At 35.4% G+C, this 14,101-nt stretch overlaps 1 protein-coding gene and 1 long non-coding RNA gene across 5 annotated transcripts in view; one reads left to right on the forward strand and one right to left on the reverse strand.

The window, feature by feature from the left end:
• LOC105188136 (phospholipid scramblase 2) overlaps positions 1-12,851 on the reverse strand; it is a 134,624-nt gene extending 121,773 nt beyond the window's left edge. For 2 of the 4 annotated variants that reach the window (XM_025297856.1, XM_025297851.1), the window contains exon 1: positions 2,798-2,956. The gene's annotated coding sequence lies outside the window, so the exon portion shown is untranslated. Of the gene's footprint in view, positions 1-2,797; positions 2,957-12,556 lie in introns of those variants that run through there. The other 2 variants (XM_025297852.1, XM_025297853.1) reach the window with 1 other exon arrangement.
• LOC112588329 (uncharacterized) lies at positions 2,889-10,123 on the forward strand. Its single transcript, XR_003112759.1, has 4 exons — positions 2,889-2,944; positions 3,846-4,287; positions 8,568-8,899; positions 9,677-10,123. It is a non-coding gene; the product is annotated as an uncharacterized LOC112588329 (long non-coding RNA).
• Positions 12,852-14,101: the final 1,250 nt, after the last annotated feature.

The following is a 14,101-nucleotide window of genomic DNA, read 5'->3' on the forward strand; positions in this document are numbered from 1 at the left end:
TCCTCCAGCAATCATGCATCTCCCACTGACGTCATTAATTCGGTCTTTATTATATGGTCTGTTCTTTTTAGCTACACTACAGAACTAGTGCAATAAGTTAGAATGAGACAATTATATTTTTTCTCACTTTAACTTATTGCACCAGTTCAGTAGTACAGCTAAAAAGGACAGACCAATAGTCTATATACGATTAGGTGCACTTGGACACCAGCAGCCGATGTTTTACGTAACCACGCTCTTCGCGAAACTCGTTCTACGTCTCGCATTTCCGCGCGTGCTGTTTTAACCGGCCGTTTGTGGATCTCGTCGATCATCGGAACGAGTCGCGAGTCGATTTTCGACATTAATTCTACCGACAGCTGCTCGCCGGAGCGTTCTTAGCTCGAAATTCGTCGCTATTTGAAGCTATTGATTGCTAATCACCGAGTTACCGAATACAGTTCAGACCGGGAATTTTGCAAAAAATATCCTGCGTACATATGCAACTTGATGATATATATTGAGAAATAATAATCTATAAGTTGTATTTAATAATCATCTATAAGCAACATGTCTAAAAATACTAGTTTTAAAACATCTGATTATATTGGAATAGTGTATAACGTATTGTAATTACATAGGTAAACTTTTTCAACATTTAACTTACAATATCTCGCTATTTGTCGAAAGAAAAATGGTACTAGACTTTTTTACTCTATTTAGTCTCCAGAATATATTGTTAAAATAGTGCCCTAATCTTTGTTATATTATTGACTTTTGGAAATTTCAAAATCAACAAAGTAACGAAAGTCAAGACGCTATTGTAACAATATATTCTTGAGATCAAATAGCGTAAAAAAGTCTGGTACCACTTTTTCTTCCGATAAATAGCGAAATATCGTAAGTTGAATACTAAAAAGTTACCAAGTTATCAAGTTTTCCTTAAATATCTCAAAAAATATTAGCTAAATAAAAAAATGTTTCAGTGAATATGGTTTGCCATATTCGTCCAACATATCTCTGTAATCTATTGATAAAACAATATCCAACAAATGTTCAATGTGTATTTGATCATTTTACTGTAAAATAACACAGATTAAGAACAATATCACTGATATAAGGAAAACTTTTACAACATTTAATTTATGATATCTCGCTAACTATTTGTCGGAAAAAAAAATAATATTAGACTTTTTACTCCATTTGATCCCAAGAATATATTGTTAAAATAGTGCTCCAATTTTTGTTAATTTATTGACTTTGGAAATTTTTAAATCAACAAAGTAACAAAAGGCAGGTAACAATATATTCTTGGGACCAAATAGAGTAAAAAAAGTGTAGTACCACTTTTTCTTCCGATAAATAGCGAGATATCGTAAGTTAAATAATGAAAAGGTTATCAAGTTTTCCTTAAACATCTCAAAAAATATTAGGCAAGTAAAAAAATGTCTGAGACAAAAGTTGTTCAAATTAATTGATAAAAAGAGATGATGTAATAAAGAATTGGGGTTTCCATTTAGAAAAAGTAATGATCAGTGAATATCTCGAGAATGGCATCTGTAAACAAAATGATATAGTCGTTTGAAACCATACAACTTTTGTCTGAAACGTTTCTTAATGTCTCATATTTTTCGAGATTTTTGCTTGGCTCATTTAAAATGGGACACCATGTACGTATGTACGTATGTACGCATGTACGTATGTACGCATGTACGCATATATGTATGTACGTATATACGCAATGTACATATGTACGTATGTACGTATGTATGTACGTATATATGTATACATATGTATATATATGTATGTATGTATGTATATATGTATATATATATGTATGTATGTATGTATGTATATATGTATATATATATGTATGTATGTATGTATGTATGTATAAGCTTCTTATGTTTCGATTTATACGTTTACGTGTCTCAGAATTTTGTTTGCACCTACTCGTACGCGTCTAAAAATATAAGCTTCGAAAAGTACAGTTGTACTATCATCATAATATGCTATTATGATATATTTTACTGTATATAGAATATCCGTTACAACACACGATAAAGTTCGTATGCGGATGGAACGGAATCAAAATGAGTAAAAAGATCCTCTACCATCTTCGCCGAACAACCACGTAAAATTATTATTAACCAAAAATTATTAACCAAAAAAGATTGATAATTTGCCAATTTTTTTTCGCTAATAACTCGAAATTTTACGTAGTTTCTCGACAAAGAGAATAAACGATCTTTTACTCATTTTACTCATTCTATCCTATCCGCACATGAGCTTCGTCATGTGTTCTGAAGGGTCATGTACTTAATGAAAAGTGTTTATAACTTGGAAAAGAAACGTTTCAGGATCTATGTTTATGTGACTTTTTTTATTCTTACAGTGAGTAGAATATGCTCTTAAAGTTTGGCCACCTATTTCTGAAACATCCTCTATAATATTCTTTGTGACACAAGATATTTGCAAAATGTATCTTACTTTCTAATATCACTACTTCACTACTAGAAAGCAATTTCATTCTGTCATTTTCGCGTCATTTTGTAATATTTTTCCGACACGTACGTCTAAATACGTAAATCGCAATCGTTTTTCCCACCTACTCATGCGACTGATCGACGCAGTTCGAGCCTGTGTGTCACCGGCTCCTGAGAATCGTCCAGTCGCAACCGGATCGCGATAAGAGAAACGCTGCTGCGACATGTGTTATCCGCGCGTCGAGCGATCGAGCGGCTGAGACGAGATTTCTCGTCCTCTCGCATTTTGTGTCTTTCTTCTCCTCTTCTCTCGCTATTATTCGTATACTCACGCGAGAATGCGCTGTCGAAAACGCCCGATCTTCTCACCGGCGGAACGGACTAACGGCGTACGCGGAACAACGGGAAACGACGATGATCCACCTCCCGCGACACGTCACCGCCGCGTTTTCCGGCTTCGCCTGCGGCAGCCGCGATAAGTCCGTTGCTTTCAGCTACGTCGATCGTCGTCCATGTGCGCTTTCCTCGATTCTTTCCTTCTTCTCCTACTTTTCCTCCTAATCCTGCCTCTGGCTCCCGCCACCTTTGTCTTGCGAATTATAATCGACTGATAAATTTTGTGAGATAGACTGGAAAGAAAAATCTCGTCGTTCTCGCGAAGAATTATTGTTATTCTCGGGATCAATTATATATATTACGGTTGCTCTAACAAAACAGCAATAGTAACAATTACACATATGTATATGTTATTATGTTGTGGAGTAACGTTCGTTGGAACAATTCTTCTGCTGAAGATTATGAATCTTCCACTATGACCGATATTCGTAGTTGAACTTTTTGTTTAGTCTTCGGATGTTTCATAACCGACCCACGCAACAGTCGAGGATGAATTTCAGGCGATCTTGAATACAAATCCAACCGCGACTATCGCCATATGTGACAGTGACGCTATTCTTCTCAGTGTATCCGCGAAGAAACGTGCTCACACGACGCTCCTCGACGTCTCGATCTCGCCACCTCCCGTATATTTTCCGCAGAAAATGGACGAATCGTGAAAACGGTAAAAATGTCGCTCTTTGTCGCGATTCCTCCGAGTTTGCTGAGACTTTGTTCGCTTTCAGTAGGCGCGTGATCGGGTTGGTCGCGGAAATGGTTTGTCAGCGCGCGCGACTTTGTCACCGGCTGTACTTCGTGTAACACACGGAGATGAGTCAAAGAATCAGAGGCGATTATAATGTGGTCACGTGTGCTAGAGCGTCGTCGACGCGCGAGGAAAGCGAGATCGCGAGGAATTAACATACGCGCGAGAAAATTTTACTGAATATTTTTATAAAAAAAAATGTAATATATATATTTTTTCCAAAATTTTTCACACACTAGATTTCTTTTTTTATCAAGAGACACAGTAGTGCCTCGCGTCTAGTTCAAGCGCAACGAAGTTGCGCCCGAACGGCACGAAGTACACCGTGCTTATATTATTACGCGAAACTGCGAGTTCAAACGAGGTGAGATATTCATATTTCAGCAATGGCTGAACCGAGCGAGGTTTTTTTAGTCCCAATCGATTCGGCCTTAAAAAATAGGAAGCAAAATGTTCTTATGATTTTTGTGTACGTTGTCTCTAAGTGGAAGTATTTTAAGATAAAGTCCGAATCACGGAAAATTTCGATTCAGTAAGAAAGTAAGTAAGAAACGTCGGACGCACAGGAGTGGGGATATGCGTGCATCTCGTTTTTCCGACACCAGAGGCGCTACGAGAGCGCTGAAGAAGCAGACAGCAGCGAATGCGAGCGAGTAAGCGAGAGATATGCTAGAATACAGTGTAAGAGAAAATTCCAGTGTAGGAAATGAGAGAGAGAGAGAGAGAGAGAGAGAGAGAGAGAAGAGGGAGGGAGGGAGATAGGGAGGGAGGGGATAGAGAGAGGGAAGGGAAGGTGACAGGGGGAGAGGAGATGAGAGGATGAAAGGGCGAGTGAAAGAGGGAATGTCTAAAGATAATAATGTGAGAATATTGTTAAGTACGGTATGTTGTGTCGCCCGTCATTTGATTTCCGGTCAGCTGATGCTGAGCAGACGATATGATGGACCCAGCCATCGAAAAATCAATAAAAAAATATCTTTTTAAAGGTTATTATTATTCAAGAAAAACCTACCGACAAAAAATGTACGTAACATAAGCTTTTACATGTAAAATTTATAAAACTTATCTTCTTAAACAAAAAGGTAAAAAAAGGCGCCAAGTACAAGCGCAACACGTATTGTGTTATTTTTAGAAATTTCAAATTCAAATTATTTTTTTTAAGATATGTATGTGTACATAACATAAGTTTTTACAAGTAAAGCTTATATAAAACTTACCCTTTTAAGCAAAAAGGCGCCAAATACAAGCGCAACACGTATTGCGTTATTTAAAAAAATTTTAAATCTATATTATTTTTTTTAAGGTATATATGTGTACATAACGTAAGTTTTTACAAGTAAAACTTATAACTATAATTAAAATCTACAACACTATTCTACTGTACAAAACAAGTGATATATTAAAACAGTAGCGCCAACTGAGAAACCTAACATATACAGGGTGTCCGGAATGTGATCATTAATATTTTGTGTACTGGTAGATTGGGTGTAGCCGAGAAGAAAAGTCATGTACCATAATGTCAAATTGGCAATAGTTATCGAGTTATTAATTGAAACATGTGAGCCAATGAGCGCGTAGAGAGCGCTGGGCGACCGCCTCTTGTCGCTTGCGTTCGCTCGCTCGCTGTTCGCGCTCGCTCGCTCCTCGTCGCGCGCGCACGCCTCTTGTCGCTTACGGTTGCCTCTCGCCGCACGAGGTAAGCCATCTTCTTATATACAGAGCCCGTCCTCTCGCTTTCTCGTGCGCTCATTCGTTTACACATTTTAATTAATTACGGAATAAATATTGAAAAAATTGTAAAATGGCACAGGACCTTTTTAATTGTTTTAACGAGTTCTACCAGTACACAAAATATTAATGATCACATTCCGGACACCCTGTATATATATATATATTAGGTGCGCAACTAAGTTCCCGCTGTTTTTCAAGAGATGGCTCCAGTAGTAAGTGCTGGTCGATTTGACATAACCAAAACGTCATGAACCAAGCTTAGACATATGGTAAACAAACCGCTTTGACACATTAGTGATTTTGTTTTTGCGTCATATACTTTTGGTTGTGTGAAAATGTCTGATTTTGTGCCAAATAATCATCATTTGCGGGAAGTGTTGCTTTTCTTCTTTCATTCGAAGAAAACGGCGGCTGAAGCGCATCGAGAACTCCAAAAAGTTTACGGAGATACTGCTCTAAGTGAAACAACTTGCCGTGATTGGTTCCGTCGCTTCAAAGACGGTGATTTCGATGTTGACGACCGTTCGCGTGAAGGAAGGCCAAAAACCTTCGAAGACGCTGAATTGGAGGCATTGCTCGATGAGGATCCGTGCCAAACGCAAAAAGAGTTTGCTTCAGCATTAGGAGTTACCCGCCAAGCCATTTCCAAGCGATTGCATGCGTTGGGAATGATTCAAAAACAAGGAACTTGGGTTCCTTATGATTTGAAGCCAAGAGACGTTGAGCGTCGTTTTTTCGCCTGTGAACAACTGCTCCAGCGGCAAAAAAGGAAGGGTTTTCTTCATCGCATCGTTACGGGTGATGAAAAATGGATTCATTACAGCAACCCAAAGAGAACAAAATCATGGGGACTGCCCGGTCATGCTTCTACGTCGTCGGCTCGGCCGAATATTCACGCTGCGAAGGTTTTGCTGTGTATTTAGTGGGACCAGGGCGGTGTTATTTATTATGAGCTGTTGAAACCGAACGAAACCATTACTGGGGAACAGTATCGAACTCAATTGATTGAGCCGAGCACTGCGCGAAAAGCGGCCACAATACGAGCAGAGGCACGAAAAAGTGATTCTACAGCATGACAACGCTCGGCCTCACGTTGCCAAACCCGTTAAAACCTACTTAGAAACGCTCAAATGGGAAGTCCTACCCCACCCGCCATATTCCCCAGATATTGCGCCGTCCGATTATTACTTGTTCCGTTCGATGTCACATGGTCTGGCTAATCAGCAGTTCCGCTCATATGAAGACATCTCAAAATGGCTTGATTCGTGGATAGCCTCAAAAGGCGAACACTTCTACCGTGACGGTATTCGAGCTCTGCCAGAAAGATGGGAAAAAGTTGTCGCTAGCGATGGGCAATATTTTGAATGATTCATTTGTAACCATTTTTTCACAATAAAGTTGCATTTTCATCAAAAAAACAGCGAGAACTTAGTTGCGCACCTAATATATATATATATGATTATTGTATACTTAATATTTTTAGAAATCTCAAATTCATATTATTTCCTTTTTTTAAGATATATATTATGTACATAACATAAGTTTATACAAATAGAACTTATCAAATTATTTTTCTTTTGAGATATACATATACATAATATAAGTTTTTACAAGTAAAAGTTATATCGTGTTATAAAAATTTAACACGTTTATTAATAGTATCCACTATTTAAAAAAAATATCTGTTTAAAGGTTATTATTATTCAAGAAAATCCTACAAAGAAAAACTACAAAGGATGTCCATAACATAAATTTTTACAAGTAAAATTTATCATTATTGATACTGAATTATATGATTATTTTACTTGTTATTATAACAAATTAATTATTATAACAATGCAATAAAAAATATTTAATACAAAAAATCTTGGCGCGACTGCACCAAAAACTATATCGAACTAAAACTTGTTTAATACATACATGACAGCATTTTTATTATAATAAAATGTACTTGTAAATTCTCTTTATACATATACGGTGTAATGTTTTATTTAAGTTTATATATATGTCGTTCGTTTTTGGGTATAATAAATTATAAACCTTCACTATAGAATATACATATCGAATGTGTATATATTCTACATATTTTGATATTTTTTCATTCAAAGATGTTATTCTTATTATAATTGACGAAGTATCTATGATATCTAATTTGACTTTCATGTACATACATCTTCGATATAGTTTTTAGTGCAACCGCGTCAAGATTTTATATTAAATATTTTTTATTGCATTGTTATAATAATTAATTTGTTATAATAACAAGTAAAATAACCATATAATTCAGTATTCTAATAAATAATGATAAATTTTACTTGTAAAAATTTCTGTTATAGACATTTTTTTAATTAGGTTTTTCTTGAATAATAATAACCTGTAAACAGATATTTTTTTTAATATTGGACACTATTAATAAACGTGTTAAATTTTTATAACACGGTATAATTTTTACTTGTTAAAACTTATATTATGTATATGTATATCTCAAAAGAAAAATAATTTGATAAGTTTTATTTGTAAAAACTTATGTTATGTACATAATATATATCTTAAGAAAAGGAAATAATTTGAATTTGAGATTTCTAAAAATATTAAATATACAATAATCATATATATATATATGTTAGGTTCCTCAGTTGGTGCTACTATTTTAATATATCACTTATTTTGTACAGTAGAATAGTGTTGTAGAGTTTAATTATAGTTATAAGTTTTACTTATAAAAACTTATGTTATGTACACATATATACCTTAAAAAAAATAATTTGGATTTAAATTTTTAAAAATAACGCAATACGTGTTGCGCTTGTACGTGGCACCTTTTTTTACCTTTTTGCTTAAAAACGTAAGTTTTATGTAAGCTTTACTTGTAAAAACTTATGTTATGTATACATATATACCTTAAAAAAAAATAATTTGAATTTGAAATTTCTAAAAATAACACAATATGTATTGCGCTTGTACTTGGCGCCTTTTTTACTTTTTTGTTTAAGAAGATAAGTTTTATAAATTTTACATGTTAAAGCTTATGTTACGTACATTTTTTGTCGTTAGTTTTTTAAACAAATTACTGAAATAAATTTTGCAAATGCAACATGAAATTCGTAATTAACGATCTGAAAAATCTTTATATCATGTATCTGAATTATTTTTTCAGATTTGTACTAATTTACTCCTATGCAGCAGCCATGTTGGATTTGTCATTTTGAATTTTTGAAATCTGATTTCAGATTTGTAATCAGTGACTCGCCGTTTCTCGGCCCGACGCATGTATATCCTGCGAAGCGAAAGAGCTCTCTCGCTCTTTCGGCGTTTCCAACGGAGACAGTTTGGTAACGCATTCCGCGAACGATTAACAGGTCTGTTCTTTTCCGTTGAACTGTAGGCTGCACTTTTTGTCGTTTGGCTGAAAGAAGCGCGCAGCCCGCTGCTGAGGGCTAGCACTGGCTCGGCTCAAAAGAACAAACCTAATTAACGGCGTGAGCTTCACTTGGCCTACCACAAAACTCTGGAACGTCGTTAACCCTTTGTGTGGCACATATTTTCTACCTGATAGATTTCTGTACGTAGCAATCTTGTATTTCTATGTTTTTCGGGTCACTGATTACAAATCTGAAATCAGATTTCAAAAATTCGAAATGACAAATCCAACATGACTGCTGTATAGGAGTAAATTAGTACAAATTTGAATAAATATAAATCAGATACATGATATAAAGATTTTTCAGATCGTTAATTACGAATTTCATGTCGGATTTGCAAAATTTATTCCAGTAATTTGTTTATAAAAAAGAAATCTAGTGTGCGAAAAATTCTGGATAAAATATATATTACATTTTTTATATAAAAATATTCGGTAAAATTTTCAGTCTCTAATCTTAAATACTTTCCAAGAAATTAAATTTTGTTAAATCGCTCCTCAGCCTTATTTACTTATAATAATTTACTTATAATTATAAATAATTAGAAATAAATAATCGGATATAAAAATCATGAGAAACATGTAAAGTAAGTATTAATATAATATATCAGAAAAGATGTATAAGAAAAATATATCAGAAAAAATATAATAAAAGTATATTAAAAAAATGAGATCATATTTATTTTTATTAAACTGTAGACAGTACATCGTGAAAATGAAAGAAAAAAGGGTGGTAAATATACTTATCACTGTTACACAAAGGATTAATTGCACCCGGAATCTTTCTCAAGTATAATGAAACGATTATGTATTTGTTAAGCGATTATAATTTTATTAAACAATCTTTTTATTAAATTATTATATTCTTTTTATTAAATTATTATATTCTTATTAAATCGTCATATTTTTATATTGCAGCTTCATGAAACAATGCGATGTATGGCGCAAGAGCACAAATCAAGATGACATAAATATTAAGCTTGTTTCGTTTGTCTACTGGACAAGGAATCTTTGTGTGTGTGTGTGTGCGCGTACATATGTGTGTTCTTTTCTGCTTCGACACCATGTCGCATTCGACGCATGTTATGCGTTTCATTCTAAAGATAAAAAGCACAACCCTGTTCATCTAAGAACAGAGACCTATTGTACGTTTCATGAAATTAAAACATGGAAATATAATACTTTCAGACAACATAACGTCTAAAACATGTCTTAGAGATATTCTAAAACAAGATATTTATTTCTCAGTTTCTAAAATTTCTGATATTGGATTTCACGTGAAGTTTAAATGTCTGAAAAATATCTTAAAAATGTCTTTGCATGAAAAACCTAGGGTTGGGAAACTTACTTTGTAAAAGTATCTAGTTACAGTTATAGTTTTTTTCACTCAAAAAGTAATTAGTTATAGTTACAAATTACTGATTTCTTCAAAAATATTTCAAAAATAACATGTTACATATAGCATAGTTCCCAGCAAACACAATATTACATGTAACGTGCATGTTAGTTGTAATTTCCTACTCAACAATATAACAGTTATATTGTTGAGTAGGAAATTACAACTAACATGCACGTTACATGTAATACTGTGTTTGCTGGATTATTTAGAAAGTAACGAGTCATTACATTTCAGTTACTTTTTTATAATAATAATGCTATTATTTTAAATTACGTAATTGTGTAAATTCCTTCAACTTTATATAAGTAAAAGTAGTTTGTTGATTATTATATTCCTCATGCTGTATATAATTTTTACAAATTAGATTCATTAATTTAAATAAGCAAGTCATATTTATTCTGTAAAACTATTAATAATAACTGGCCAGGGAAATATCCAGTTATTCTCGTTTTCAAGTTTTTGCTGTAACTCGAATATTTCCGCATAACTTGGCCATGGCATTTTACAATCTTTCTCTGAAGATTGAGATGTTTTATCGATTACTTGAACTTTTTATATAATTGAAACCACGCAGCGCACTTCACGCTGAACACAGGTTATGTTAACAAATAATAAGGACTGGCGATGCACGACAGAAATGTCCAATAGACGTATAATTTTTTTGAAAGAAATACAGGTTGCGTTCGAAGAGGAGACTATCAGTGCTATTTTATCCTTGTTTTACGTCTAATATCTAACGATAAAGATAGATGATGCAATAACGCGTTTTTTAAATGCAGCCGGAATACCTATATGCTTATTGGATATCAAGCATCGCATGTCACATTATCGTGCTAATCTGCCAACTTAAATTTGGCAAAAACTTAAATTTGAAATATAAGGTAAACATTACGCCACGTTAAGCAACGACTAATTTTTGGGAGTTTGTTTTTAAAAAAGTAGAGTAGTGTTAGGTAAGACTATGAATCTTATTAAAAGTTATTATTGTAAATTATCGAAAACACATACACAAATTAGAAATAAACAAGATTATTTATCTATATAAGAGAATTAAGTGCGAACTGCAAATGTCCCGAATTACGCCCATTGAAATTGTAGCTCAATTTACGCCACCGATTATATACCAAATGACGCCATTCTGTATTATATTATATAAAAACCATATAACTTTATAATATTATACTTTTTTATCATCTTTTATTATATTTTAATCACAAGAAATTAAAACACTTTATATTACTATCCAAAAATATCTCTTTTTATCATATTATAAGATATAATATCACTTCATAGATTACGTAATCATTTATAAGCAAATTCAGTCAAAAATATAATTCAGTCAAAAGTGACAGATCTTTGATATAGATTTTTGAAATTGATTTTCACGGAAAATCACATATTATATTTTCATATATTTACTTTAGCGGAGCCACTTGACACACTATCACGACTTCTTTCCGGCAATTTTTAGACACTTTTACTCAGCTGTGTTTTATTACACGCATAAAACAAGCTAAGGTGGCGTAATTCAAGCCAGTGGCATAATTCGGTATGTTTATCTTATAAAGTAACTATTAAATTAATTACTAGTTATCAAACAAATGTAACTAAGTTAAGTTACAGTTATACATCGAAAAAACGGAACACAGATAAGTTATAGTTACTAAAAAAAAAAAAACTAGCTATAACTTCGTTACATGTAACAAGTTACTTCCCAACCCTGGCAAAACCCAAAATTACATATTGCACGAACCAATATTTGTGTTCTATCCGATTTCCACCGTACCACGACGAACGCGCATTTACCTGTCCCTCTCATCCATTCGTCCATTGTCCGCCCAAGCGAGCGATCGCGATGTAAAATTCTCATTCATCGCAGCTCGCTCGACTCAATTCAGTTTTCGAGCTATTATGGCGAGCACAATATCTCTCTGACGTCAAAGGGCTCGTGACGTCACACGCGAGAGGGAACAAGATGGTCGTTCGTTCTTGCGCTCATCCGTCCGCCTACCTGCGATCAACAATTCTCTGGGATTCGAAACGACCAGAGCCAAGTACGCAGGTAACCCACAACGTCGCATAATCGCGCGCTTGCGTACTACATGTGTATGCGTCAGGCTACGTCGCATTCATCATACGCCTGCTCATTTTGCTCGAATTCTCTGCACTTGAAACGGGACACCGTGTATATTTAGATTCGCCTGAGGGAGCGCGAGAGAGAGAGAGAGAGAGAGAGAGAGAGAGAGAGAGAGACAGCTAGCTAGCTAGCTAAGTCGGAGGGCGCGAGAGAGATAGGGGAAACGCCTGGGTGTAGAGAGTGTAGGTGAAACGAACGGCTTATCGTGAATCTCGAGAGAGACCACGAACGCGAGAACGCGACGGCGAGATGTGCAACTCACCCGACTGAACTGTCTCCCCCCGCAGCGCTAGACGGTCTCAAGGTCGCGGATAGCGCACTGTCAGTTCGCCAGATAAGAGAGAGTGACACTCGCATCCGGTGGAAAAAGGGAGATTCGTCTGCTGTACACTCGTCGATTTGGAACTTCGCCACGGCTCGACTCGTCGAAAGTCCAACGAGCAACGCGACGTACGCACGCGGACCACGCGATTGGCTTTAGCCGATGATTAGCTCAGGGAGTCGCGAAATGAGTTCCGTTTGTTTGCACCTTCTGCACTCGATCATTGTCGCAAATAATCTTGAGTAGAGAGCCTCATAGGAAGAGAGTGGCAAACTGATCACGTGACCAGATCTCTGTTGATTCGATGGAGGCACAAAGTCTTCTTGACCAATTAGAATATCGATATAGCAAGACGACAGGTTGGTTTTACAGTGAGTTTTTAAAGCAATCTGACTTATATCTGTCAATCATTAGAGGAGATTACGACGAGTCGCACAAGATATTCGCCTACGAATTAATAACAGCAATAAGAATCAGATATCCGTAAGTAATAAGTATTAATTGTGAAAGAATATTTGTCGCTTCGATTTACATAGAATAAGAATCGTAATATATATTATTTACATAATTTTATGTCTTAGTATAGTGTGCATAGTATAAAATGCTTAAACTGCTTTTAAAACTCACTGTAAAACCAACTTGTCGCCTTGCTATATTCTAATTGGTCAAGAAGACTTTGTGCCTCCATCGAATCAGCAGAGACCTGGTCACGTGATCAGTTTGCCACTCTCTTCCTATGAGGCTCTCTAATCTCGAGGAGCGAGCGGACAATGGCATATAGCGAGGACATTGGCTGTGTTCAGCAGAACAAAATGGCCGCGTTCAGTAGAACAAAGTGATCAGAGAGCGCTTAGTGATTATTGTCTGTGATTGGAACATTCTTTTAGATTCTTTATAGACCCAGAAGTATCTACCAATCAGGAGCGAGATTCAGTAGAAAATCTAGTAATGTTGTCCAACTGTTGAGTCTGCTGAATGCAGCCAATGATCAGTGAGCGCTTAGTGATTCTCGCTCCTGATTGGTAAATACTTCTGGGTCTATGAGTGTATATCACTTTGTTCTGCTGAACGCAGTCATTGGTTGCATTCAGAAAACAAAGCGCTCACTGAGCGCTTAGTAACTATTGGTCCTTACTGTTAGATCCTTACATTCAAACCAATAACGTTGATGAATTACTCAACTGTTGTGTAACCGTTGTGTTTTCTGAACGCAGCCACTGGCTGCGTTCAGAAGAACAAAATGATCAGTGAGCACTTAGTGATTCTCACTCCTGATTGGTAAATACTTCTAGGTCTATGAAGAATCTAAAAGAATGCTCCAGTCATAGACAATAATCACTAAGCGCTCACTGATCACTTTGTTCTGCTGAACGCAGCCAATGTTAGTGATAAAACTTGAAGAGCGAATGTATCGTCAGTGATCGCATTTGAGAATTATCGAGAATACGAGTCCATCGTTGCATCAAAATTCTCGAACTATGAACG

This window comes from Harpegnathos saltator, unplaced genomic scaffold (genome assembly GCF_003227715.2).
Source record: "Harpegnathos saltator strain DR-91 unplaced genomic scaffold, Hsal_v8.6 scaffold19, whole genome shotgun sequence".
Classification (NCBI taxonomy): Eukaryota; Metazoa; Arthropoda; class Insecta; order Hymenoptera; family Formicidae; genus Harpegnathos; species Harpegnathos saltator.